General features: G+C 32.3%; 1 protein-coding gene across 5 annotated transcripts in view; it reads left to right on the forward strand.

The window, feature by feature from the left end:
- Positions 1–27737, forward strand: part of LOC126757301 (uncharacterized) — a 427179-nt gene that overhangs the window by 139900 nt on the left and 259542 nt on the right. The window contains exons 1-3 of one of the 5 annotated variants that reach the window (XM_050471091.1): positions 8641–9060; positions 11394–11695; positions 14778–15514. The exons of 1 other annotated variant lie outside the window; for it this stretch is intronic. The gene's annotated coding sequence lies outside the window, so the exon portion shown is untranslated. Of the gene's footprint in view, positions 1–8640; positions 11696–14777; positions 15515–27737 lie in introns of those variants that run through there. 3 more of the 5 variants (XM_050471092.1, XM_050471089.1, XM_050471090.1) reach the window with 3 other exon arrangements.

Raw genomic sequence — 27737 nt, forward strand, 5'->3', positions numbered from 1 at the left:
GGAATACACAGTGTATCCTCAAATAAATTCCATAATTCCATCGACTAAATTTTTTATATGTAGAGCTTTCACTTTTAATCATAAAGCTTTCGTTGTATGCACATGATTTTCATTCCATTCCTTAGAGCTTTCACTCCAAACCGAATAGCTTTTATTCCCACCGACAGACCTTTCATAATCATCAACAGAGTTTTCATTACCATCCCAAAAGCTTTCATTCCTATCCTCAGAGCTTTTGTTACTATTTACGGAATTTTGCTACCATCCACAGAGCTTTCATTACTGAACAAAGAGCTTTTACTACCATCCACTGAACTTTTATTTTCAATCGCAGCGTTCTCATTACCAAACACAGAGCTTTCATTATCACCCAAAGAGCTTTCACTACCATCCACAGAGCTTTCGCCTACACCACTTAAACTTTCAATCAATTTCACAGCACTTAACGTAATCTGAAATAACCGTTAAACTACAATTTTCCAAACACGACCATTTATATTTGGCACGCGTTTCAACTCAGCAAATTTACTGCACACACCAGTCATAATGGGACGTACTGGCAGCCTGCGCTGCATGCCACTTTCTTCCACTTCAATTCACTTTTCTGCACATTTCGGTACGTTTTCATTCCGGTATAGTTCATCTTGGCCTTTTCGCAACATTATTATCCCTAACGGCGTGCAACGGTCCAGCCTAGCTACTCAAACCCCCCGTGGATGTAACTAGCTATGCACCACATATACACTCACCTTTGGTTTGTTTCCTTTATCGTGAGTGACCTCAACTTTTTTGCCTTGCGAGTTCGTCCTGCTGTTGGTCTTCCAAAAATGTTGCCAACATTTTCGGCTGTTATTCGTTAAGCATGTTTGTGTAAGTGTATAATACATATAATGTTCAACGCATTGCAGTGCAACAAGAGGTTGGTATGCGGAATGCCGGATAAAGCAGTGTGAGCGGGTGGTGGAGAGACTGCGTTCTGCACTGGGGGCAGCATTGTAGCATTTATGCAGCACGCGGCAGGAATTTTCAATAACTCGAGGTGAAATTTTCTGTAATCTGAAATTTAGTGCGGCGCTAAAGGATATCAAATATGATGGCGGATAGAGGTGTGCGTTGGTATATAGCTAAAATGCATTTGGTTTTACAAAGCTAGCAGCGGAACTCGACATGAAAATTATTTATTGCTTTATATAATTTTTTTTTATAAAATAGAACAAGTCTATATTTGACAAAGAAGTCAAATGTTTCTATCAGTCCGAGCAAAGATCTCAGATCACGCATATATGTTGTTGCTGTTTATTGAAAAACCAAGCTTTCGAATTCTGAAAATAACGGAGTATAGCGGTAGTTAATTTTTTTTTTTTTTTTTTTAAGTTTTTTGAAATATTATTTTACATATTCATGGAATCTTCTTAATGCGCTCCCAAATGTAGGCAACATATGAGTAGTTGCCATTTTCATCAAAAACTCGATATTCTTGTTACATTTGCATTTACATGTACATACATAAATAATTGTTGCTACATTTGGTAGCAGATTCAAAACCTTTATAATTATTATCAAATATAATTCCTGAATATTTTTACAAATTAATTCGAGAATCTTACTCTTAATTGGTATGCGCCCAAATGTAGGCAAAACAATTTTTTTTGTGCGAATGCAAATTTAATAAAAATGTCGAATTAAAATATGCATGAAATTTAATCCAAGCCCTACATGATTAGTCAATTTGGCTAAAAGGAAAAGATATGGAGACACCATTGAGGCAGAATCTCACTTTTCATAATAACCAGATTGTGTCTGTGAGCAAATATTTTTGTTAAAATTTCAGAAAAATTATTATCTGTTGAATCTAAAGTTAGGTGGCAACTCCAAAAAGTCTTATTTTGATTGTTATTATTAGTTATTGAAATTAAAGTTATGTGGCAACTCCAAAAAGTCATATTTTGATTGTTATTCCACATATGTATATTACCTAAATATTACACTTTTTAAAGCATGCTAATATTAGATTGTAAATATATAAAAATTTTATTTATATTTCAAGCTAGGTGGCAACTATACAAAACAATATTTTTCTTTTTTTGCCATTTTTGTCTTCAGTATTAGTTTTGCACACATTTAGTTGTATAAAATATATATAAACATTAATTTCGAATTTAAATAAAGTTGGCAACCCTATTGTAACTTTTACTAAAAATCATGTGTGAGCAAATGTTTAAACAAATTAATATTTTTGGCGCCTATAATAATGCTATTATTGAAATTAGTAAGGTTACCGAAATTTGAAATATATGGCAACTCTATTCGAAACTACATACACCAAAAAATAACAATTTGAAAGCATTTAAAGGCGCGTAGAGACGTGTCAGCTTTTGCTTATTTGTTTTTTCTACTTGAAGTGATATGGCAACTCTACAAAATATAAATTTTATTGTATATTTGAATGAAATACACACATACATATGTAGCAGTCCTAAAAAATATTGTAAAATTGTATACCATTGTAAGTTTAATCTTTTTTTATTGAAATTAGATGGCAACACTTTTATTCAATAAATGAATAATTTAATATTTTTAGCTCTTAAAATACTGCTATAATTGAAGTGGAAAAATTGGTTAAGAAAATTGAAAAATATGGCAACTTTAATCGTTTTCTAACAGTGCCTACTTACAGTGATATGGCAACTCTACAAAATATAAATTATGTATTAAATTTTAATTAAATACATATGTAGCGGTCTTAAATAATATTTTAAAATCTCATAAGGTGGCAACCCTTATATTCAATAAATACAATAGGTGACCAAAAACTTTTTTTGGGATATACGAAAGAGTTTTGTCTGAAAGAAAGCAGTTAGATGAATATTTTTCGGTATTGGTGTTCACGAAGCTTAAAAGCTTAAGTCAAATTGAACTATGTATATACAATATAAATCACAAAGTATTTTTTCTACAATAATTCAGAATCTGTTTTTGCGCTAGCTGAATTCATTCTATGTCTATAAAAAGGTTTAAAAACACAAGTTTAAAGTTCAAAAAGCACAAATAAGTCCAAAGTTACGGGAGCTTTTAAATTAGTTTTTCAAGAAATTTATTTTTTAAAATAAGGAAATTCCAAACATAAATATAAAATCAATATGAAAAATATTTTTTTTATCGATATTTGTATTCACGAAGCTTAAAAGCTTAAGTTGAAATGAAATATGTAGATATAAATGAGTTATTAGTCACAAATAGTTTTATTCCACAAGAATTCCAATAAGTTTTTGCTCTAGCTGAAAACATAAATATAAAGACAGAATATGACAAAAAAAAAGCTCAAAGAAATCCAAAATTATGCGAGCTTTTGACTTATTTTTTCGAGATATTTATGTTTTATAATAAAAAAACATCCCAAACAACCAAGATCTATATTAAATACATTCTTTTATAGATATATGTATAACTGACTTGCCCTTAAAGCTTTTTCTTAGCTTTTCAGCATAATTTGCTGATATACGTTTCCAAGCCCAAATTCTGCAAAAAATCATGCCAAATTTTTGTTGCTATAATACATTTTATTAATCAATATTCTAATCACAGTCGATTCTACATCAAATTTCATTTACTCCATCCGTGCCTATACCTATCTATTAATACTCATTACACTCTATTTATAGCAAGTGAACCAAGCCTTCTGCGTAAAACCAAAAGCCACCAACTCATGAACCCACTAATATTTGCTAGGCGAATGAGTTTATGAGTTTACTTTCTGCATTAATAAATCGTCTAAGAACTATACGCGGTTTCGCCAAATTTGGCAACACGACCTTGTCGGCTCTCCAACGACTTACCATAACAAAGATTTTGCACGCTGTCCTTCGACTCAACACGCCGATACCGCAAGCAAGGCAGTAATGTCTTTATTTAGCGTTGACTTACTCGGCATATTCATTAGCTTTGGCAAACATTGTAAGCATAAGTTTTTCTGCTTCGAAACTAAAGGAATATAAGTGAGTTGTGCGGTACCGAACGTGACGGAGGGGCACAAGTTCGCCTGCAAATGACGGCATGTCGTTGATGTAAGGTGATTTTAATATGTATACAGACACATACACATACATATAAAAGCAAAGAAAATCACGTATACTACACAAACATGCATGTATGTATGTATACATATTTAAAATGGAAATTTTCTGCTACATATGTGATATATGTATGTATGTATATACACCTATGCAAAATCACATATCCACCCGCAGCTATTTGGCATTGCTGTCTATATTTTAATAGTATGGCATGTCATATTTCCGCTATTCGCGCTTACACTCAATACGTGTACATATTTTGTTGTATTTTTCTGCGAAATGGCAAAGTCCTTAAGGCGATGAACGGAAGTCAAGTAAACAAAGCAACGTGTAAGCAACGCAAAAAAGCCAATCAACCAGGATAAAGTACGAAAAATGCTAGACAATGCGAGCGGCATGTGGAGTGAGAGCGCGGTGGCGTGGGAGCTGAAGTGAAACAACTGTTGTTAATAGAAGGCAGGTAGCAGAAAAAAGTTAAAGATCAAAATATGAAATTTTGAAGGCGCTTGATTTTTTTTTTTTTTTGATTTTTAACTTTGGTGCAAATGATTACACGATTTTTAGCTAGTGAGTTTTGTGTATATATCACACACACATACACGATACAATTTTATAAAGAAACAAATATTGACTAGAACCTCAATATACACATGCATAACCACATAATAGCTTAAGACATAATTTTTCGTAGAAATATTAACAAACCAAATCCGCAGCGAACTTTCAAATTAAAAAAATAGGAACGAAAATTAATTGGGGAAGGTTATAACTCTATTCGAAATGCTAAATCGGCAAATTTTTATGAGTATAAGTTTATGCTTAATATTGTAATCCATTTCAGCTGAAGAGGACGGTGAAAAATCAACTTTTCTGAATTATCTTAAATTCGTGGACTTCTTTTAGTAACTATATGTCCAGTTTGTATGGAAGCTATATGCTATAATAATCCGATTTGAACAATTTTTTCGAAAATTACATTGTTGCCTTAGAAAATAATCTATACCAAATTTCGTGAATATATCTTGTCAAATGCAAAAGTTTTCCATACAAGCCCTTGATTCCGATCGTTCAGTTTGTATGGCAGCTATATGCTATAGTTAACCGATCTGAACAATTTTTTCGGAGATTACATTGTTGCCTTAGAAAATAATCTATACCAAATTTCGTGAATATATCTTGTCAAATGTGAAAGTTTTCCATACAAGCCCTTGATTCCGATCGTTCGGTTTGTATGGCAGCTATATGTTATAGCGATACGATATCGCCAGTTCAGACAAATGAGCAGCTTCTTGAAGAGAAAATGACGTTTGCAAAATTTGAAAACGATATCTTAAAAACTAAGGGACTAGGACGCAACCATCGCATTTGTCTAATTTAGCCCCGTAAGATTTCTGACCATTCAATCTAAACGAATGTTTCGGGTAGTTAAAGGGCATTATTTTGAGGGAGACGACATAGAATTTGTAGAATAAATTAGGAATTTTAAAATTATAATAATTTTTTATGCTCATCGTAGCAGAGTGTGAATTAGAAAATTGGCTGCTATTTTGGCAATTACAATATGTTTGTAGTTTTTAAGAGGAACCTGATTTGTTTACCGGCAAAAGGTTATAACAGCAGTTCGTACAAAATAAATCAATTTATATACTGTTCATTTTGGTAGTCCCAAGGCAAGTCCAATACTACAAAATATGGGCAATACTGCCCACTTCTTTAAATCGAGCTAACAAGCGAGAGGATATTATTTATCTCCTGGTAAGCCGACTTATTGGCATAGTGATCGAAATAAACTACCACATTTAATTGATTTTGTTGTAATCAAAAATATAGATAAATCGCACATAACAGCTGATACATGTACATATCTATCTTCTGATCACTCTCCTGTACTAATAAAGCTAGCGCAGCTGTCTTAGCAACACCAAACAAAAACTGTAAGCCGCTTGGTCCCAGAAAAATCTCTAACAGAGAAATATAGGTTACTAAAGTCATCTGTTGGAACCTGTAGTTTCATTGAGTCATAAAACATTCTAGAGGTACAGGTATAGATAAATAGATAAATAAATGAGGATTGCAACGCGAACTAAGGTCTATTGTGCTCTCTTCTAAGTCACAACGACTCACTTAGCCACAGCATATTAATAAATTCCAATATTTTACTAGGTGCTATTGAGACGATGTGATCTCTATTTGGAAACATGGATCCAAGGGCCTTTATCCTGCGCCTACACACCGCTGTGCAGTCAATTAGCAGTTGTCCTGGAATTTAAGGCTCCGTGTCGCAGAATTTGAACAAGAAGGTAGTGTTTCTTGAGATTGTAATGGCTAGTGTAGAAGCGACAAGTAGCCTGAGTTTTTCCCTTGGGAGGTTGATTACATATTTAATCCTACTAAGGTTGTAACCACCCATTAGCAACTTGGCATGGCGCATACCTTGGAGTTGCTGCCAATACCCCAAAAAATGAAAGCTTCTGGTCCTACCATGTTGGTGGATTCTGCGGAGCGGGCGAGCTCATCTGCCAGTTCATTCCCGGCTATACCTTTGTGACCGGGTACGCAGATAAGATGTGCTTGTTTGTGATCTGATAGACTGTTCAGCCGTTCACCAATTCCCTCCAACGTTTTCGAGCCGTCGGTGAACCACTTGATTGTACTACCTCTTGCCTTCAGCCTTTCTGCTAAGAGTCACCGTGAGCTTCTTAATGAAGTTTACTCTTTTTGTAATACAGTCTCTTGGTAGAAGAGCCATACGCTGGGATGAGATTACCTTACCTCTGCCAAACACTTCTCCTGTCATTTGAAGCAGAGTGTATTTGGCTACCCCTGAATTTTCCAGCCAGTCGTAGTAGCTTTGACAATGGTGTTGACCTGACCTGCTTTTCTGCAGAGTGGAATCCATCGTGAGACTAAGATATTGGACCATATAAGCCATTCTCTATCTCTCTGCTCTCAATAATCAGGTTCCTGAGGCCGAGCAAGGACCTGCGTCTCGTAAAGTACAACTCTCCTGCACTATTATTTAGCTAGACTTAATCCCCTTTGTAGGCGTGCAAGACGTGAATGGCAGATAAACCGTTCCCCTTCCACTCAGCTTCAATTGAAATCTTGACGAAGAAAAGGCTAATTGTTTTGCAATTCACCCAGAAAAGGTGTTGCAACCTAAGCTTTTACAGCTCTAATTGGCTTAATCTTGTTTTAGTTCTGAACTTTTCAAGTTATTTTTTATGCTCTGCTAGAAGCGAGAAAAAATTGGAAACTGAACCGCTTAGCTACCTTTGAGTAATAAAAAGATAACTAAGCTAGATTGCTATGTTTAAATATATTATTCGGTTCAATACATACATATGACTCTTGGGTTGTCTATTTGCCCGAATTTAAAGCAATATTTATTATAATATTCGTCTTATGTGTACTCTTCCATAAGAGAAGAACCAAACACATGATCTGCTTTCAAAGAAACGTTTTCTGAAGCACTTAGCGATATGTGTTCTGACATCGCTTCCATCGACCAGACAAAGTTGATATTTTTTGAAAAAAATCTGCCGAAGCTCGGAAATCACTGTCTTCAAGTAAAAATTAAATTTAAAAACTTGTATTTATTAATAAACTCCTAACTCAATTAAATAAAGCGGCGCGGAGCTTCTATAAAAATAACTAATAAAAAACACTAGCCTTAACGGTGAAGCCCTTAAACTGCAATTATTCCTGGCAACTTCGCCCAAAACAACAACACACAAACTTTGCGAGCTGCAAACGAAACCCCAAACAGACAATGCTTGGAAGCGCAGTGTTTACAAAAATGCTTGCCACAACAACAGCAACAGGCATGCTAGTACTTACAAACACATGTACACATATACACACATACACACATACATGAGCACACACACTTACGAGTGGTGAATGTATGCAAATAACACACCCACTTACCACACCTTAAACAACAAGAAAAACATAGCCGAAACCAACAATAACTGCTTGCAACAGCAGTGGCAGCAATGAAGGCAACAGCAACAACAACAAAGCAAAGGCGATGCACAAAAGAGGCAATAATGACAGAGCAGCAGCAGCTGCTGGCGAAGGCCATCGCCACCGCCCCTATCAGTGTTATCAGCTTATTTCAAACCATAACAACAACAGCAACAGCAAAAAGTAGTTCTGGAAGGCTACAGAGCTTACGCTCAATTGGCATGCAACACGTGACAGCGCAAGCGGTGAGCAAATTGAGTGCGAGAGCCAACAATTGAGTGAGAGAGTCAGCACTTGAGTGCGTGAGCGGTCGGCGAGTGATGACAGCATTGCCAGCTGTGAGCGTTCAACAACAAAAGCAAGCAGCGAATAGTTGTAATGGAGCACAGAGAGCGACCCTTAGCTACGCGCTCATGGAACACAAGCGCTCATTTGAGACCGCCAGCAATGAGCGCTCACTCATTTCCCATTCAACGTGTTGCTTCCGAAAAGTATGCTTTGAAAAAAAAAATTACAAAAAAACGAAGTCACACGACAGCGCACGACGAGCGCGCTGATAAGAAGTGTAAGCACGAGGCAGTGGCCGCGACGGTGGCGACATCAAGGGCAGCAAAGCTCGTACGAAAGGGCGAACTTGAAACGAACGAGTGGCACACGAAACGCCAGCAGTAATGCGAACACAACAGATGCTGATTACTGTTGCTGCACTGCTCGACGCCGCTGCGAGGACCACTTTCTTAAAGCTGCTGGCAGCTGGCAGCGCGCCTAGTAAATTGAGCATTGGCCAAGCCGCAATGTAAAGTGCGGCAGAGCAGAGCAGCTGAAGACTTGACTGGACCAACGAGGATTCAGTTAATAATTTCCCACGCAACGGTGTAGTTGATAGCGCTTCCGAGCTGAAGCTGAAGCTAAAGCTTAGTGGACTTATATACAGCATTACCACACACACACTCAAAACAAGTACAATAGTTATCAAATCAAAATAAGCTGAGATGAGCAACAACAACAAAACTATTTTGTAAGACAAAAGCAGCTAACGGAAAGCAACTCGTGCACAAAGTAGTGAAATTTCGAAGTAAAGAGATGAAATGTCACGGTCCAATATTTTTTGCGAATTTTGTGATTTTAAGTTTCAAAAAGATGTTGAAATAAAATAACGGAAATATTGAAAGTGAATTATGAAAAAGCGCAGTTTTGAGAGCACAGTTGAAAATTTATTTTAAAAATAACTTTTAAAAATTTTTAACAAAAAAAAAATATTGTCGGATTTTGAAGTAAAAAGTAAACGAAAAATTTCAAAATCGCTGTATTTTGAAATATTTGTGAACATTGCTTCAAATCAAAGTGGCCGCCAGGCTGCATTAAAGAAATAATTTCAAAGAAGCTAGAAGTGAATTTGAAAAAAAAAATCTGCAGAAAGATATTCAAAAAATACATTTAAAAAAATATTGAACAAATACTAAAAAAATACTGAAAGAAAAAGTTTATTATAAAAAATGCTAAAAACACATTTTTTTATTCAAAAATGTCTTCGAAAACAACAATAATTTCAAATTTCACTAGTTATGAGATTAAAAAGTTATCATCAATAGAAGCATAACATAAAAAATTAGAAAAAAAAAATTCGAAAATAAAAATATTTTGAGCCGTAAAATTGTCACCAAACACTAAGACAAATACAAACAAAACGCCTTACAATTCCACTAAATTTGAGTTTAAAAAGTAATTAAAAATTAAACCACAACATAAAAAAGTTTTAAAAAATTTCCAAAAAAATTTCGAAAATAAAAGCAATCAGAACTTTAAAATGGTTATCAAAAAACTGGGACAAAAGTGCCGAAAACCCTGCAAATTTCACGAAATATGATATTAAAATTTAATTACTTATAAAAACTCAACTTAAAAAAAAATTTAAAAATTTTCGAAAATAAAAAAAATTCGAACTTAAAAATTCTCACTAAAAAATAGGGCAAATAGTGACGAAAATTCAAATTTCACTGAATATAAGAATAAAATTAAGCACAATATTTAAAAAATTTTAGAAAATTTCGAAAATAAAAAATTCGGAACTTAAAAATTTTCACCAAAAAATGTGATTTCAATTATTTGTAATATACCATTTTCGAAAAACAAATTCAAATCTGCAATTTAAAATCCAAAATAACCAACCCGCCAACCGAAAAACAAAAGTCACACCCTTCAAATTCGAAAACAAACCGCGAGAAAATTTGCTTCAAAACTGCTTCAAGTGAATGCAACTCATTGCTGTTGCATTCGCGCCGTTTAATGCCATTGTGAAGTGGGCGCGGTACACGCACACAAACACACCGACACACACACACACGCACTTTCAAAAGCACAAACACTATCGTAAATACCGTTACACCGTACTCGACTCGTTACACCACATTCGGCCACTAACTCGCACGACCTATAAAGTGCTGCAATATTGTTAGAGCGACCAACAACTACACCTCAACCCCTCTGCAGGCCCTTCTAACCATCCGCAGCCATTAAACTATACATAAGTGTGGCAGCAACACCTGCAACACCATGTTAAGGGCAGACCTCAACTGTCCTGCTTATCGTTGTAAACGTCAGCAGCGTCGCTGCTGTCCGCCATAAATCGTCATATTCGGTACACGATTCCATTTCCGACGTCTACACACGACGTCCGAAGTTGTAATCGGAAGTTGGTCGGCGCTGCTCTTCGCCAGCGTGCTGATCTTACTTGCAACACTTGTGGCAGGCAGCACACACCTTATTGGCCGCCACACATATGAGCGCGCTCACCTCTTCTACCACCCCCCACCCCCATCCCAACTGTCGAAGTGGTGTCGTAAATGGACTAACAGTAGCGTTAGTAAGGCAACTTGCTGGCGCATCATGCTCCAGCGAGCAGTCGAGGCTCAACAGCTGTGGCAGCTGGGCAGCGGTGATCAGAACGGTTTTTCATTCATTTGCTACAACACTTACTATCGCAGTGGCACACCACACCCTCTTTTCGCATAATCTCTAAAAAGGCTAACTGTCTGCTATCATAAAAACAAAATGAAAATAATATTAAAATAAATAATAAGAATAAATAATACAAAAGGTTTAAGTATTATAATAAATTAAAACAAAAAAATTAAATTAAGTCATAAATTAAAAAAAAATTAATTTAAATTAATAACGTCGTGAAGTCGATTTTTTAACCAAAAAGTGCAAAATTTAGTATTGTAGATTATAAAACAACAAAAATAAAATTAAACTACAGTCTATCTGTTAGCAAATCTAACCTCATTTCCATTTGTTATTCATGCCTAAAATTCATTGAAAAATCACAAAACTTAATAATAATGACTTAAGCACTTTTTGTAAATAATGCAAACTGACAAGTAAACGGTTTCTTTAAAGCATGTAAGCACAAAGTATTTTTTATAAGTGAAAAAGTGGCCAAATGTGAAGTGGAAAATAAAAAAGTGTAAATAATTAACGAAATAAAATTCAAAAAAAAAATCAAAATTGAAAATAAAATAAAAAATCAAAAAACAAATCAAATAAAATATAAAACAAAAATTTACAACTACTTTACAAAATAAAATTAAGGCGTAATTTAATTATAATAAACATATTGTTTGAAAAACTTTGAGAGGCAAAAGCGGCAGAAGGTAAGGTGGCGTTTAGAAATATAAAGAAAAAAAGTAAAATTTAAACAACAAATAAATCTAAATTAAATAAAATAATAATTCCAAACATTAAGTGAAAATAAATCACAATATATAGCAAGAAATAAATAAATTCGTAAAAACAAAACATTTAATAGAAAAAAATTCTATAAAAAAATAAAAAAATTAAAATTTAAAAAAAACTTAGACTTAAAAAACAAATAAAGTAAAAATAAAAAATAAATAATAAATTACGCTAATATAATATGACACCAAATGAAATAAAACAAAGTAAATAAGTTTTTAAATAAATTCCTAAAAAATGTAATAGAAATAAATTTGATAAAACGTAAAACACATAAACGTAAAAAAAGAACACATAAAACAGTGTATATAAAAAGAAAATAAAAATATATAAAAAATTACAACCATAAAAAGATAAAAAATATTTGTAACAAACACGAAATTGCAAAATATATTATACAGATATTAAAAATAAATTTAATAAAATCTTTATTAATATAACATCGAAGAGTAAAATTAAATAAAATACAATAAATAAAATAAAAAAATAAAATTTTAAGAGAAAAAAATACGACATATTAAATAAAAAATTATTTTAAAATAATATATATTAAAAATATTATAAAAATATATATTAAAAAAAAATTTATAATTTTTAATTAAACAAATTCAAAAAATTTAAACATAAAATTTTTAAAAACTATTTTTTAAACACAAAACGTAAAATAAATTAATATTTTATGAAATTTTTTTTTTTTAATTTTTTAATATTTTTTTTTTTAAGTCATGGAAGGCAATAAAGTAAGAACTCGGTAAGGTAATAAAAAAATTAGATTAAATTCATTTTATAAAAAATCATATGCGTAATTAAATAAAGAAACTAATGAATATAACATAAAATCGCAAGTGAATTTATTTAAAATTAAGTAAAATGAATTAAAAAATTATAATAAATTAACTTCTAAATAAATAAGTACGAAAAAAATTAAGTTAAATTATATTAATTTAAAAAGAAATATTATAAAAATTAAATTATTATTGATATAATAAATATATACATATATAAAAAAATAATTGATAAACATTAAATAAGATAATTTGATTTTAAAATGTTAAATTTAATTTATTTAAAATGTGTTATAATAGAGAAATTGAAAAAATGTCCACAAGACCAAAAACCAAAAAAATTATTTATTACAGGAACTAGAATGAAGACATACATATAAAAAATATATAAAATAGTCATAACAAAATGATTAATAATTTTAATAAAAATCAGCTAATCGGAAATTTTGAGAACAAAAACTATAATGAGTACGAGTTGGTCAAAAAATAACCGAATTTTCGTTTTTTGTAAAAAATATTTATTCCATTGACTTCATTAACGCTGTCGCCTTCAAAATTGGCTCCATTCAATATTATGCAATTATGCTAGCGTTTTTTCCAAGCACTTAACCCGATTTTCAGCGACTTTTTTATATCTTGCTAGAAAATTTCATATTGCGCCTTAGAGTAGGCCATAAAAATACCAAATTTTTTTTAAATACAAGAAACTAAAAGATGAAATATAAAATAAAATATAATGAGAAAAATGACTGTAAAAACAAACATAAAAAAAACAACAAAATATATGTAAAACTGTCAAAAATAATAATATGTAAGTAAAAAAAACGACCCTTTAAGGCACTCCTTTTGAAAATAAGAAAAAGTCATACAGAGCCATGTCTGGCCAATATGCGATTAGGCATTGTTACAGTATTGCTTTTGGTCAAGGGTTCACGAACAAATTCTTTGTTCCATTTCTTTTAACAAACGAAAATTGCCAAGCTCACAAAAGCACGTCTAACCTTAGCGGCTGCTAAAGACAAAGTAAGCAATGAATTTCTTCTGAAAATGTTATCGTACTTCAGGGTAATATATATGGCATAAGTGCATTGCATCGGGAGGGGATTACTTTGAAGGGGATGAAATTGATTTGGAAGAATAAATAAAAAATTTTCAAAATAAATACAATGTCACCTTATTTTTTGGGCACAGTAGTATATTAGCATAATAAAAAAATTTGAAAATGGGACTCTTCAAACTCGCGAATTTTTATTTTTAAAAATACCCGATATTTTCCGAAAGCACCCCATATTTGAAGGGATAAAATGCATATATTCACTGATAAATCATATTCCATTCTGGAATAAATACATAAAAGAGGCATAACTTCACCTCCCAATTCTAAAACATATTGAAATTTAGGGGGTATTAAGTTAAAATTTGTATTAGCAAACTCGTCTTTATGAAGAAAATTCAAAATTTAGGACCTATGTCTCATAGTAGACTTCAAATATTTAGAGTTTTGTTGTGAAATATAATTGCAGTTTTTATTCAAAAGCAGCTAAATTTTGCGAGTACGTTTCATATTGCGCCTAAGGCTATGCTATAAAAATGCCAAAATTAAGATAAGAATAAAAAACTAAGCGCTGAAATGTTAACAAAAAATATACTAAGAAATATGAAAAGAGTAATAAGAACAACAACAAAAAATTTATAAAAAATATACAATAAACGAATATTAAATTTCAAAAACAAAGTTTGCAACAAAAAATAAAAATTAATATTAAATTTAAAAAATAAAATGATTGAAAATAAATTTTAAAAAATATTATAAAAAATTAAGTTATTAATATCAAAAAGAAAAATTAATTAATTAAAAAATTAATATAATTATTAATTAAAATTAAAATTTCAAAATCAATAACAAAAGTTTTCTAAGCATTATTCACTGAAAAAAAAACAAAAATTTCCAAAAAAAGATTCACAGAACAAATAAAAAGAAACATAATGGCAGAAACAAAATAATATAAAAATAAAATTAAGTAAAATTGAAATAAAATTAAAATAAAATAAACTAAAAATAACTATAAAATAAAATCAAAATAAAACAAAATAAGCGAAAATAAAAATAAAAATTAAAATAATACAAAAATTTATATTTTGAAATTAATGAGTATAAAATACGAAAAAAAAATATTTTCTTTAAATCATTTTCCTAACTCAAAACCAAACACAGCAATTTCCGCCTTCCTTTGCTCTTTAAACAGAACCAGAAGCGTCTCAAAAACACAAAAGCTTCCAAAACTAAATCAAAAGCAACAACAACAACAACCAACACTCAGTTAACAACTTGCAAAACATAATCAAAAGAAAACCAAAAATTAAGCAAATCAAACAGTCAAAAAGTAAATGAAAGCAAACTTAAGAACAACAACAAACACAACGCTTTGCCGCCAAGAAGTTGCACAAACCGAAAAACCCGAAATCAACTTGCAATTAACACTTTCGAGTGCAACTGCACCCGCACAAGCTAAGCAGCTGTGTGTGTCAAACCGAAAATTAAATAAACGCCAACAACAACAAAGTGAATGTGCAGAAAAAACGAGTGAAAGTGAGAAAGCGAATTACTGACTTGCAAAACGCAAAAGCCACCAAAGCAACCAAAGCAGCGGCGAACTAAATGCAAATGCACCAACACACACGCACGCAAACAAGCAGGCAAATAACGACGGACGCAACGACCGGTTCGTGTGTGTGTGTGTGAAAGTGCGCGTCTGTTTGTCTTTTGCATAAAAGTGGTGAAAGTGCACATAACGGTACATGTAGGTTGCAGCAAACTAGCACAGCAGTTGGCCGAGACGCCGAGGCATAAAGCACAGTTGAGGCAAGAGCGCCGTCGCTTGGGCGCCATGTTGCTGCCACCACCATCGCCGCCGCCACCAGCAACGCCACGATTTTGTTATTCAATGCAACGTAAGATGAAATCTTTATATTTGCTGCTTTATGCATTGATTATAATCACAGCATGCCAACACACACACACCCACACACAGATGCACATGCACACTCACTCACCAATACATGCTTGCAGAAGCACATATACGTACATTCTTCTTCTGCTTATTATTTGTTACTCTTTGTGCTATCATTCTATATATAGAAATAATTTATCACTTAAAAACATATTACTCAACGCTTGCCACACAACAACATTTCATACTAATGCATATAAATATAGTAATTTAATATTTACTTTGGTAGAAATAAGTTTATAGTGAAGTATTCAGAAATTCTATAAATATATCTTATATATAAATTTGGTAAAAAAAAATTATTCCAAGTAACAGAAGATATATTCAATATTTTTTTAGATATTAGAAATATCTCATTATGACAAATAATTATTTATAACTGTATATATGTTGGAAAAAAATAATTTATCAATTACGTAGCATACTTCATAAATATAGAGAAGAGCGTAGAAAGTGCAAACTGAAAAAAAATTCAAAATGAAAAAAACATTTTTTTTTATTGATTTTTTTTTAGTGAATTTTCAAAAGGGAAAAAAATTTTTTTTGCAAATGAAATTTTTTTTTTCAAAACAAATTTTTTTTTTTTTTTTTTTTAAATGCTATATGGACCCATACAAACTTGTAATTTTGTATTGATTATACAATTTTTATTATATACGAATTTTACTCTGCCTCAAATATTCTTTAAATATTTCTCAATTTACTGCAGTGAAGATGATTTTTGAAAGCAAAAAAATCATAACTGCATTCAATTCATTGAAAAAGAACGATAAAATAAGATAAATATAAAGAAAAATAATTTACGGCCGTTCTGAGGGCGGGAAGAGAAGCCTCGTGCTTCAATTTTTAAGCATCAAAAATGGTTTAACTCGATTTCCACCAAAACTATGCGTGCTATAGGAAAAAGTTATATGGCAAAATTGAAGATAAGAATAATATATACAACTTTTGCATTAACACCTTTTCCAAATAACCTCAAAATTTCTATGAAAACTGCAAATACATTTTTTTTCAAGTTTTCTAACTTTTTATATTTAAAGAAAAGCAAACATTATTTCATGAAAATGGATGTAAACTTAGATTCTTATGTACTAGACATACAATATTATTTTTTATTAAAAGCATTTCTTGCTCCTACTTTGGCTTAGTATCGCCAAATAAACTTAAATTTTTATCATAAATTCTCACATCCAACTATCGAATTTTCTTAAAGCTCTCTGTAAACACATATATTTGTTAAAAACTCATCTTTCTGGTGAAGAAAAAAATGTATGCATACATAGCTATGGTAAATTTTTCATTAAATCCGAAAATAGCGTTTTTCATTTTTTTACGTTTTGTTGAGTTTATGTGAAAAAAATGTCTAGGCGAAAGTTGAAGAAATTTTTCTTATATTCAACCTTGCCACATAACTTTTTTCTGTAAGACTCCTAGTTTAGTCGGAAGTCGAGTTAAACCGTTTTAAGCCCTTAAAAATTGAGCCACGCGCCTCCTTTTCCTCTTCCAGAATCAGAACGTCTATAAATTATTTTCCATTCATTTTTGTTATTTTACCTTTCCTTTCCCACAATGCGAATTTTTTTCTCTCTTTAACATTTTCAAAGATTTCTGCATTTAATTAGAAAACCAAACTATTATATGTACTCTATAGCAACTGTTGCAAGATTTTTTTAAATATTTACTTACACCATTGCGACACAATTTCCGGTAACCCCTCGGAAAAAAGTTGCACGCTCTGTGGCAGGATGTTGCCTTACTGGATCATTTAAAGTGGAAAAAAGTACGTGTTTTAGTTAAAACCTTAACTTAGAACCTAGACAAAAAACAACACAGAAAATTGGATTTTTGGCAAACTTTTTTACAAAAAATTTAAAATTCCGCGAAATTTTTTTTTTTGTAACAGTTGTAATCGGAAAACAAGTCCTTCGTCCAAGTCTTTCAGAATTGCATTTCAAAGACCTGTGTAAGACTTCATGAAGATCGGTTGAGTACTGCTCGAGAAATTTTGCCATCCGACTTTAAAAACCACATTTTCGAGAAAAACGCGTTTAAAGACAGCGCGCTTAGCCTAGCTAGCCTCGAGCGTACAAGTTCTCAAAGCTGTATCTTCGAAACTATTACTCGCAACAACTTGGAAATTAAGAACAATATTTTAGAGCTGTTGTAGAATTTAATAAGACAATAAAAAAATTCGATTTTTTGAAATCCGTAAACCCATGTAACCCCTTAATACCGATGACGAATGATTTTTGAATAGCTAGGAGGACTTGTGACAGGCTCGATGTATTCAAAAGATTTGTATAGTATATGGTTCAATATTGATGCGATTGGAAAGATAATAAGGGTGAGACGATAGATACTCTAAAAATCACCACATAGTATCATTGGTTGTACGCCAGTACTCTTATTGATGGGATTATAAAGGAAAGATATATAGCAAACACATAGATAAATGCACTCGGTAGATGGCGCTGGAGTCCATATTTTCTAAGAATCCTTATTTTGAATTTGTTGATATAAGGAAGGTATGCTGTCTCGACAAATTGAACACCATGTATAGCATAGATTATATGACACTGATATGTATGTGTTAATGCTTGAACTGTAAATCATTGTATTTATAAATAAATTTTATTTCTTTGTAGAGAAAATTTTCAGAAATTCCATATCTCGGGTTTAACTGTCCTTGAATCCAACAAGCTATGCAAATTTAATATTTTATCTATATCGATTAACATAAATACACATAAGTAGCAAACATTTTCATTGCGAGTTGGATGGGGTATAAGGTGGAGAAGCATTCTGTTCAGCATAAATTATGCCTTCGTGAAAGATAGCGCTTGTATGCTTTAAGTAATGTAAATATAGTTTGTTTCTATATACAAATATCACCTTGCAAGGTACCTCACATTTTGCTAATAACAAAAATCGAAAATAAAATTAAGACTTTTAAGACAATCCAACCACCCACGTGAAAAGGCTTTGTTCGGAAGAAAATAAATCATTGGCATTGAAAGATTTTTCATGCCAAAATTCAAAATACAGATTTTATCATTTCGTCACTTCTTCGCATAAATTTTTAAATATTCTAATTTAGTAACTAGGTCTTTTAAATAAATGAATGATATCTGCTATAAGAGAGATAAGTTAAGTATTTTTAACCAATTATAGCTGTCTTCAGTTCGCCATTTCTCAGCTCGCTATCTTTGCGTGCTGCCCTCTTGTCAAAAAAACAATCATGTAATAAAAGCAACAGCACAGTTATCGAATAGTAATCGTAAAAAAGTATATTGATATCTCACTAAAGTGGTATAACCGTTACGCTCAATGCTATCTTGCATATATTTAGAACAGTTTAACTATTGTGAATGGCGGAAATGAAAACTTAAACTAAAAATTTATTTTTTTCTTTGATTTTAAATTCCTCAGAACTGAAATCCGTTATAACCGTTCACAGAAAAAAAACTAAGGAGTTACTAAAACGTTGCTTGACACGAAAAAAAGAATTGCTCAATCAAAAACTATTCGTAGCACAGTTGCGTAGGCGTCAGAGAAAATGCTAGCGCAGCGTTTGGCTGCTATCTAATGCTTGGGGAATCGAAACACTTCTCAAACTCGATTTTTGTTATCATCTTAAGCTCTTTCAGTGAATTGCGTCTGACTTGTAAAACAATGGCCCTTTAATGATTTCTTTTTGGAAATAGGAAAAAGCCACACGGAGCCATGTTTGGCAAATATGGAGGCTGGGGCATCGTTACAGTATTTTTTTTGAGGAAGAATTCGCGAACAATTTCTTACTCAATACCAAAAGTCAATAAGCACACTTAATAATTACAAGAGGAAATTAATCAGTGCACAAGGCAACTTGAGAAAATTACATAACTTTTAGATAGTATTGGTTACAAAACGCAGCAAATACGTGAATCGAACCAAGTACGGAGCAACTACATTGCGGTCAATATTTATACGCCCATATATAGAACGCATAAGTGTGTATGGCACGTCATCGATACTGGAACTGCCGTTGATGCCTTAATTTTAACCACAAGAGCAACATGTGTGTACATACATATACACATTTATGTACGAGCACATACCTTTATGTAATACATACCAGTAACTAGTAAGTAATTGTGTTGCTCTTAATAGGAGATGAGCAGCTGTGCTACCGCTGGCCAATTGCTCAGCTTGGAATTTAATTTCAGTAAATTGAGCATATGAATAAATGTTAACGGTAAAATTCATTGCGGAAATTGTTTTTGAATTATAAATGAAATTCATTAAAATGCAAAATACCTGCATTATTTATAAACGTTGCTAGTAAACAGATGTGCAAACATCTAGGTATATTAAAGTAGTAGTGGATATATGTCTGTACTATATGTAAGTGAACTGTGGGAAAAAACGTATCAGAATGCGTGTATCTCCACCTAAAATGCAAAATAACGTATCATCAAAAAGCTGAAATTGAGTTTTTTATTGCTAACGATTCACTACGTCATATTTTGAATGTAGCATAAAATTTTCAGCTTCCGTTGTCAGATATAACCTTAATATAACCAATACACAACCAATTTATAACCAATATATAACCAATACATAACCATTTTATAACCAAAACTCAATTTTTTCATTATGAGTGGTTTCTATTATAACGTTTTTCGTTCGCCTTTAAACTTATGAAAAGTTTAGTCGTGTTACATTATTTTGCATTTAAGGTGACGATATGGGTCATTCCATCTAAAATTTACATTAAAAAATTTTTTTCGTTCAAAACAAAACAAAGCTTCGATAATTGGTCAAAAATTCAATTTAAACGGTACACTTCGAATTTTATAAATTTGTAAATAAAGAACCGAATGTACATACATATATTTTTCATTAAAAAACAAATACAAGTCATTAAAAAAATTAATATTAAAAAAATTAAAATTTTTTACTATTAAAAAAAATATATTTTTTTTTTAGTTTTAATTTTTTAGTATTTAAAAAAAAACATATTTTTTTTTTAATTTTAATTTTTTAGTATTAAAAAAAAAAAATACTTTTACTGTTTTACTGTAATTAAAATACAATAATTTTTTAATATACCTTGTTTTTATATAAAAAAACGAAAAAATTCAACGTTCAATGAGAGATTCAAAAGCTGAGAAAAACAATTAAAAAATTTAGCTCGACTAGTTATTTTTATAATGAAATACCTTTTTCTTCGTAAACGCAAATATTGAACGGTACTTTTTCCGAGTATTGAAATTTTGAAAATTCATAGTTCCAACATTTTTTCATAATTTGTCTCAAAGAACATAAAGAAAATGTTTTGTATGAAAGAAATGTTTTAATGTAAATTTTGAGCGGACGGACACGTACAACTCACGCATGATGTAGAAAAAGGCTATTGAAAAAATACCTTTACTTGAATCACCCGTTACGATTACGTTTTGGTTGCAAGTATGGCAACTACTGTCTTACATTGCTTTACTTATTGCCTCAGCTGCTCTATGCATTTGTTGATAATAAAGGTTTTTATTAAACTTATTATAGACATTTATTATATTTTTTTATTGGCATTTCTTACATTTATTTTCATTTATTTTAATTGGTATTTTTTTCAATTTTTTTTTATTTTTATTTATTTCTTTTATATATAGAATTTTTTTATTATTATTATTTTTTTTTCTTTAATTATTTTTTTATTTTTTTTTTGTTTTTTTCGAATAATTTTCAACTTTTGTATTTTTTTATCTTTTAATTTTTTTTAAATTTTCTATTTTTTCTAAAATATTTTATTAAATTTTTTTTTATTTCGTTTTTAGTATTAAATTTTTTATTTTTATAGTTTTTTTACATTTAAATTTCTTTTCACTTGTTTATAAAAAAATTAATTTTTAATTTTTTTTTTAATTTTTAATTAATTCATTTTAATATTTATAATTTTTTTTTTAAATTTTGTTATTTATTTTTCAATTTTTCTTTGTTTGCTCTATAAAAATAATTTGTTTATTGCAGCCAATTTTTTTAATTTTTCTAATACTTTTTTTTATGAGTTTTTTTTAAATATTTTTTTTTTTTTATTTTTTTAAATTCAAATTTTTTTAAACTTGTTTTTAATATTTTTTAAGTTTTTTCCAATTTTTTTTATTTCTTTTATATTCCAATATTTTTTCAAATATTTTTTTTTAATTTTTGTTTTATTATTATATTTTGAATATTTTTATGTTTATTTTATAAAAGATTCTATCCATTGCATTAAATCTGTTTTATTTTTATTATTATTTTTTTAATATTTTTTAACTAGTTTTTAAAAAATTTAAATTTTTTTTTCTAATTTTTAATTTTTATTTTTTTTTTAATATTTAATATTTTTTATTATATATTTTTTATTAAATATTTTTTTCATTTATTTTTCATTTTTAAAAACTCTGCCCACTGCAGCCAACTCTGCTACTCGCCAATTCAATTAATTATTATCCTTTGTTTAAATAATAAAAACGGTAAAAATTACGTTATTTAAATTTTACCCTACAAAGTTGAAAATTTATTAATTAAAAGAAAAATTTTAATATTGCATCTCTGCTAAAAACATCAACATACACATATGTATGCATATGTGTTTATGTATGTATACGTACATTATAGTTGTTAGTTGAGTTGTCAGTTAACAGTGTGTGTGTGTGCTCCTCTCACTCACTCACTTACTCGTGCCTTTCATTCTCCTGCTGATTCCTCAAGCACAAATTGACTGTTGCATATGATTATGAATGCAATTAAGTGAAATTAAGTTAAATAAGCGTGTGCACACACACATACAAACTATTACATAAATACATATGCGTTGGAAACTGATGCACACACACACACAGAGAAAGAGAAAAGCAGGTCAAGCATAAAATGATGTTGCAAGCAGATATGGAGCTGTTTCACGTCTGATTATCTCGCTGTTAAATCATTTGCCATTTAAATATCAAAGCTTATGCTCACGTTTACAGACCTACATATGTCCGTATGTATCTAGATGAATAGCACTTTGATGTATGTCATGCAACAACAAAAAAAATAAATAAAATAATAATTGAAAAATCATTTGCGCTCAACTGAATACCACAAACGTGGTAACTCATAATTGAATGTCCCGTTGTTTATTAATTAAATGATTACGAGCGCGTGCAGCAATAATAAGCAATATTAAATAATTATATACAAGTAAAAAACACATGAATATATTTACATAAAAAGCGGATAGCAGAGAAAAAGAAAATTGAAAAATATTTTCGTTCAAACCATAAGTTTTTCAATTTGTAGCACGCTAAAGATAATATAAATATATCTTTAACTCTCAGATATAGTTTTTTTTTTACATACAGGGTGCTCGCTTTGTTATGTCGGTAAGTTAGGTTATATTGATCAGCTGTCACGCAATGCATAGATCTCCTGGTGCTATTGCGATTTGATATATAATTTAATACTTCATCCGGTTTCTGTTGGTTCTGTTTGGAAAGACTTCCCTTTGGAAGATGCTGCAGTATTCGAGAGGCTTTAATGGTATCCTGAGATCCAGCTCAGAGCAAAATATTTCATCTAACACTAAAACTTCAACTCGTTGTAATCGATTCACAACAAAGCAGTAGTGACACTTTACTGTGAAAGCAATCGCTGACTTGCATTGACTTAAAAACTACACATTTAGTTCGAGGTCTTTTTTATTTTTATTTTTGTTTTGGTAGTATAGTAGAAGAAGGATCAAAAGCCGGAGACGGAATTTTAATGCGCTAAACCTAACCTACTTCCAGTTCCTATCTATCCCACGGAACCACTGGATTAAGTATTACTTAATGGAAAAAAGAAAGACTTTAAGTCTCTTCTATCATACAGACTGACTGACGCCTAATATACTGTATGTGGCTTAGTTTTTTCGTAATTAGAGCTGACGCTTCGCTGCCAGCTTTCCATTTACCAGAGGCCTAACATATGAGTGCTGTAAAATTTTCCACCGAAAAACTACCGCCAAGTGAAGTTTTTAACTTTTCCTTTACATTTGAAAAACGAGAAATGATTGAAAAAATGCGTACTCAGAGCCTTCTATGTACTCTCTACACGTCACACGTGACGACTTAGGTCGCGGCGAAATCGGATAAGGTAGCTTCTAAAGCATCCATGTCCACTCAGTATATCGGTTAGGTGGAAGTCTAGGTCCCCATGTTTTCTATCTATCCACAAATGGATGTCCGGGATTAGTCTGTGGGTTTACCATCCATTGGTTGAGGTTTGCCATCGTTGTTGCCACACTGTGATGGTTTCGGTTCTCTCCTCTTTTTTTTAAGCCTACAGACGGCACTGATAGCTGGTCCAATCGAGCAAATTCGTCTCCCTGGATGGCGGCACATTAACTAGAACTTCAGCAGCGTCGCTTGATATTGTCCGGAAATTTAAGGTCTTCGGAACAGAGTTTACGCTAACATTGATAAGCTGTCCTAATAGCCAGATTAACCTGCCTTGACTACTTTTTGTGTGGGTATTTGATAATTAAAGTGTATCCTAGTAACCGTAGAACAATCAACGACACACATTCGTGCCTAAATCAATGCTACTTCGCCGATTCAGGCGCGAAAAAGTTCATGAAAACGTCTTATTTCTCATTTTGTTAGGGTCAGTTGTCCGTTATTGTTGTATGGAAAAATATTCCGAATAAATTGCAAAGGTCAAAATATAATAAATATTTGTCCTGTTGTGTTTGTTTTAGAACTACTCAAAGTCTAAAGTTTACAAATTTTTTTTTTAAATAATAATTTTAAAATAAAGAATTATTAGTTTTTCCAGCGATTTCAGGCATTAAAATATTTTGAGAACTAACCTGTGCGATTTTTGACTCTTGTCTCTTCTGAGTACACCGAAAAATCAAAGGAAAATGATTTTATATTAGTTTTTAAAGCAAAAATATAAAAAAAATATGTATGGATTTAATAAAACTGATACAGAATCTCCTTACAAAGATAAAATAAAAGTAAAAGTATTATTCATATTATTCTTCTAGGAGAAAATAAAATAATATGCCATAAAATATATAAGCACAATTTCGAAAAAAACTTAAACAAACTGTTAACTTATAACAGTGGATTTAAGTCTCTATATCGTTTTCAGCAACAATTTTTTGTCTGATTAAGTCAATGGGAACAGTTGCAACTGGACTACTTGGTGGGTATTACAGGCGCAATGAAAACTACCTCAACCTCTAAGCTCTGGAGGTTATCCTTAACACTCTGTCAATGCGCATACAAGTTCCGTATGAGGCAATAATTACGGCCAGCCGACTCATAATTTTAGGCCATTGGAGCCAGGCTAGACGTCTCTAAGGGCATGGTATCATATTCGTCCTCGCTAATAAACTCCTGTTAAGCGGCAATGCGACCGAGAAAAGGAAATCCACGAGGAACTAACCACATTGTTTTCATTTCTCAGTAGCGAAGAATGGACCAGTGGTTCTGTGATCGATTGTTCTGGCGGTTCAAAGACCGAAACAGAAACAGAAAAACACAACAAAACAGCGCGCTTCTTCTGTTATAATCCATACATATAAGGTAGCTTCAAGATAATTGACTACAATTCAGTCTCTCAGGCGCAAATTGTGGACATAACAGAACATGCCAAGTGGATGTTTGCTCGAACCCATAAGTCCATAAGCATTCTAGTGAATAACCAAGCGGCAATTAAGAGTATACATAGCGCCAACATAAGCCTCATTGCGTTAGGTTATGCAAGCAGGCAATCTCTAGACCTTAAGTAGGTAACTCCGTTTATATCATCTAGGTACCAGGTCTTATAGGAATAGCAGAATATGAAAATGCAGAGGAGCAGATCTGCTTAGGCAGCTGGAGACACAATTCCTATAAGCTGCCGTAAACCATTCAGCTCCTTCAGGTGTTGTTTGAAGCAATGGATTCTAGAGGAATATCTCAGGTCTTGGAACACAAGGTATAACGAGATCACTTTGGCTTCTACTTCTAAGTAAAATGGAGCTTAGTAACATTATGGGGGTCAACACAAGAAACCTAGCCTTAAGTTCCCACTTCCAGAAAATGGTAAACGTGCGCTGCATGCGCTGAGAATGATGAGATGCTGAAACATTATCTATGCGAATGCCCCCCAATGGAATATCACTAAGAAAAAATATTATTCAAACAAATCTATTTCCGATACATATTTACTGTCAATATTTAAATGCAGCAATATGTGGCAAATATTGGCCTTAAAAACAAACAAAAACAAAAAAAGCTCAGGCAACCCTTTGCAAACATCTCCTCAGCAAAACCACAGTCCAACATGAAAACCGCAAAAAATTAACTGCACCTGTGAGACAACAACAAAAAACCGCATAAAATATACAGTGCCACATGTGCAACACTCAAGCAAATTGCTGCCACACGCGCCAGCACTAATGGCGCTGCAGAGTAAGCGCGCGGCAACGGTAATGTCATGTGACACAATAAATCATTTTCACATATCAAAATTGCATTTGTTATGAACTCTCGCATTTTTCTCCACTTTATTTTCCATTTCTGTTGTTTTTTGTTGTTGTCGACGAGCGCAAGAACGCTGCACTTCATGATAACTCACTCAAGCGGCAAACTGATAGCTGGCTACAAAGTAATATTGCTGTCATTGTTGTTTTTATTGTTGCTGATATTGTTGTTTTTATTGTTGCTGATATTGTTGTTTTTATTGTTGTTGCTAGCACAGAACAATAGCAGATAATAGTGTACCTGAGACGCAAGTCAACGCAACAAGTCAAAGAGTTAAGCACAAATATTCATCTTGGTAGCACTGACGTTGTATCCACCCCCCTCCCCGTTGTATCCACCATCCTCCCCATCCACTATTTTCCTTGCTCTCTTTAGTTTACTGCGTGGCATCTGCAACACGAGCACAGCAGCAAAGCTATCCATCATCAACGTCAGCACAGCAGCACCGTTAACAAAAACAACAACAATAGTTGGTGTTGAAGTTTACAGCACAGTAGAGTCGCAGGATAAACCTGTGCTTCATGCGCACTGAGCGAAAAACTATCGCCGCTCTTTATATGCTTTGTGTTTTCATGTTGTTACTGCCACAATATAACGGTTATACGGCGATGTTGGTGGCCTAAACAAATATACATTGGTGTTTGTATGAACTTTGTGGAGTAAAGCAGAAGTAAGGTTTGCATTAGGGTGGGGCAAACATACCAACTTTTTTGAATTTAGAGGTTTAGGTATGCTTCTTCTTCTTCTTTAATGGCGTAGACACCTTTTTCGTGGTAAAAGCCGAGTTAACAACAGCGCGCCAATCGTTCTTCCGATATTTGACGCCAATTCGAGATACCGAGGGAAGACAGGTCCTTCTCCAGCTCTCCAACGGAGCTGAGGTCTTCCTCTTGCTCTGATTTCACCGGCAGGAGTGTTCTCTTCCATTCGGACAATACGACTAAGCCAGCGCAACCGCTGTCTTTTGATTCGCTGAATAATGTCAATGCCTCATATATCTCGTAGAGCTCATCGTTCCATCGACTCCGGTACTCACCGTCGCCAATGTGCAAAAGACCGTAAGTCTTCCGCAAAACCTTTTTTTCGAACACTCCTAAGGCCGATAGATCAGATAGTGTCATTGTCATGCCTCTGCACCATATAACAGGACAAAAATAATGAGTGACTTATAGAGTTTGGTTTTTGTTCATCGAGAGAGGACTTTACTTCTCATTTGCTTACTAAGTTCAATGTACCACCTGTTGGCAAGAGTTATTCTGCTTTGGATTTCAAGGCTGATATTGTTGTTGGAGTTGATACTAGTTCCAGAAATTATTTATGACTTCCAAGGATTGACTGTCAACAGTGACGGTATTTCGTCTTGTCCTTAATCACAACCAGACCCAAACGCTTCGCTTCCTTCTCCAGTCTGCAGAACGCAGAACTAACGGCGCTCGCTATTCAGGTCAATGGTATCAATATTATTGGCGTACGTCAGGAGCTCTATACTATTATAGAAGATTGTTCCTTCTCTGTTTAGTTTCTCAGCTCGATTCATATATTAACAATAGGAAGTCTCCTTGTCTGAAATCTTTCTTGCAGTTCTCCGACGACGTATTTCAATATCTCGGAGGATAAACCATCGACCCTAGCCCCTTCGTTGTTCTTCAG

The sequence above is a fragment of the Bactrocera neohumeralis genome, chromosome 4 (genome assembly GCF_024586455.1).
Source record: "Bactrocera neohumeralis isolate Rockhampton chromosome 4, APGP_CSIRO_Bneo_wtdbg2-racon-allhic-juicebox.fasta_v2, whole genome shotgun sequence".
NCBI classification, from domain to species: Eukaryota; Metazoa; Arthropoda; class Insecta; order Diptera; family Tephritidae; genus Bactrocera; species Bactrocera neohumeralis.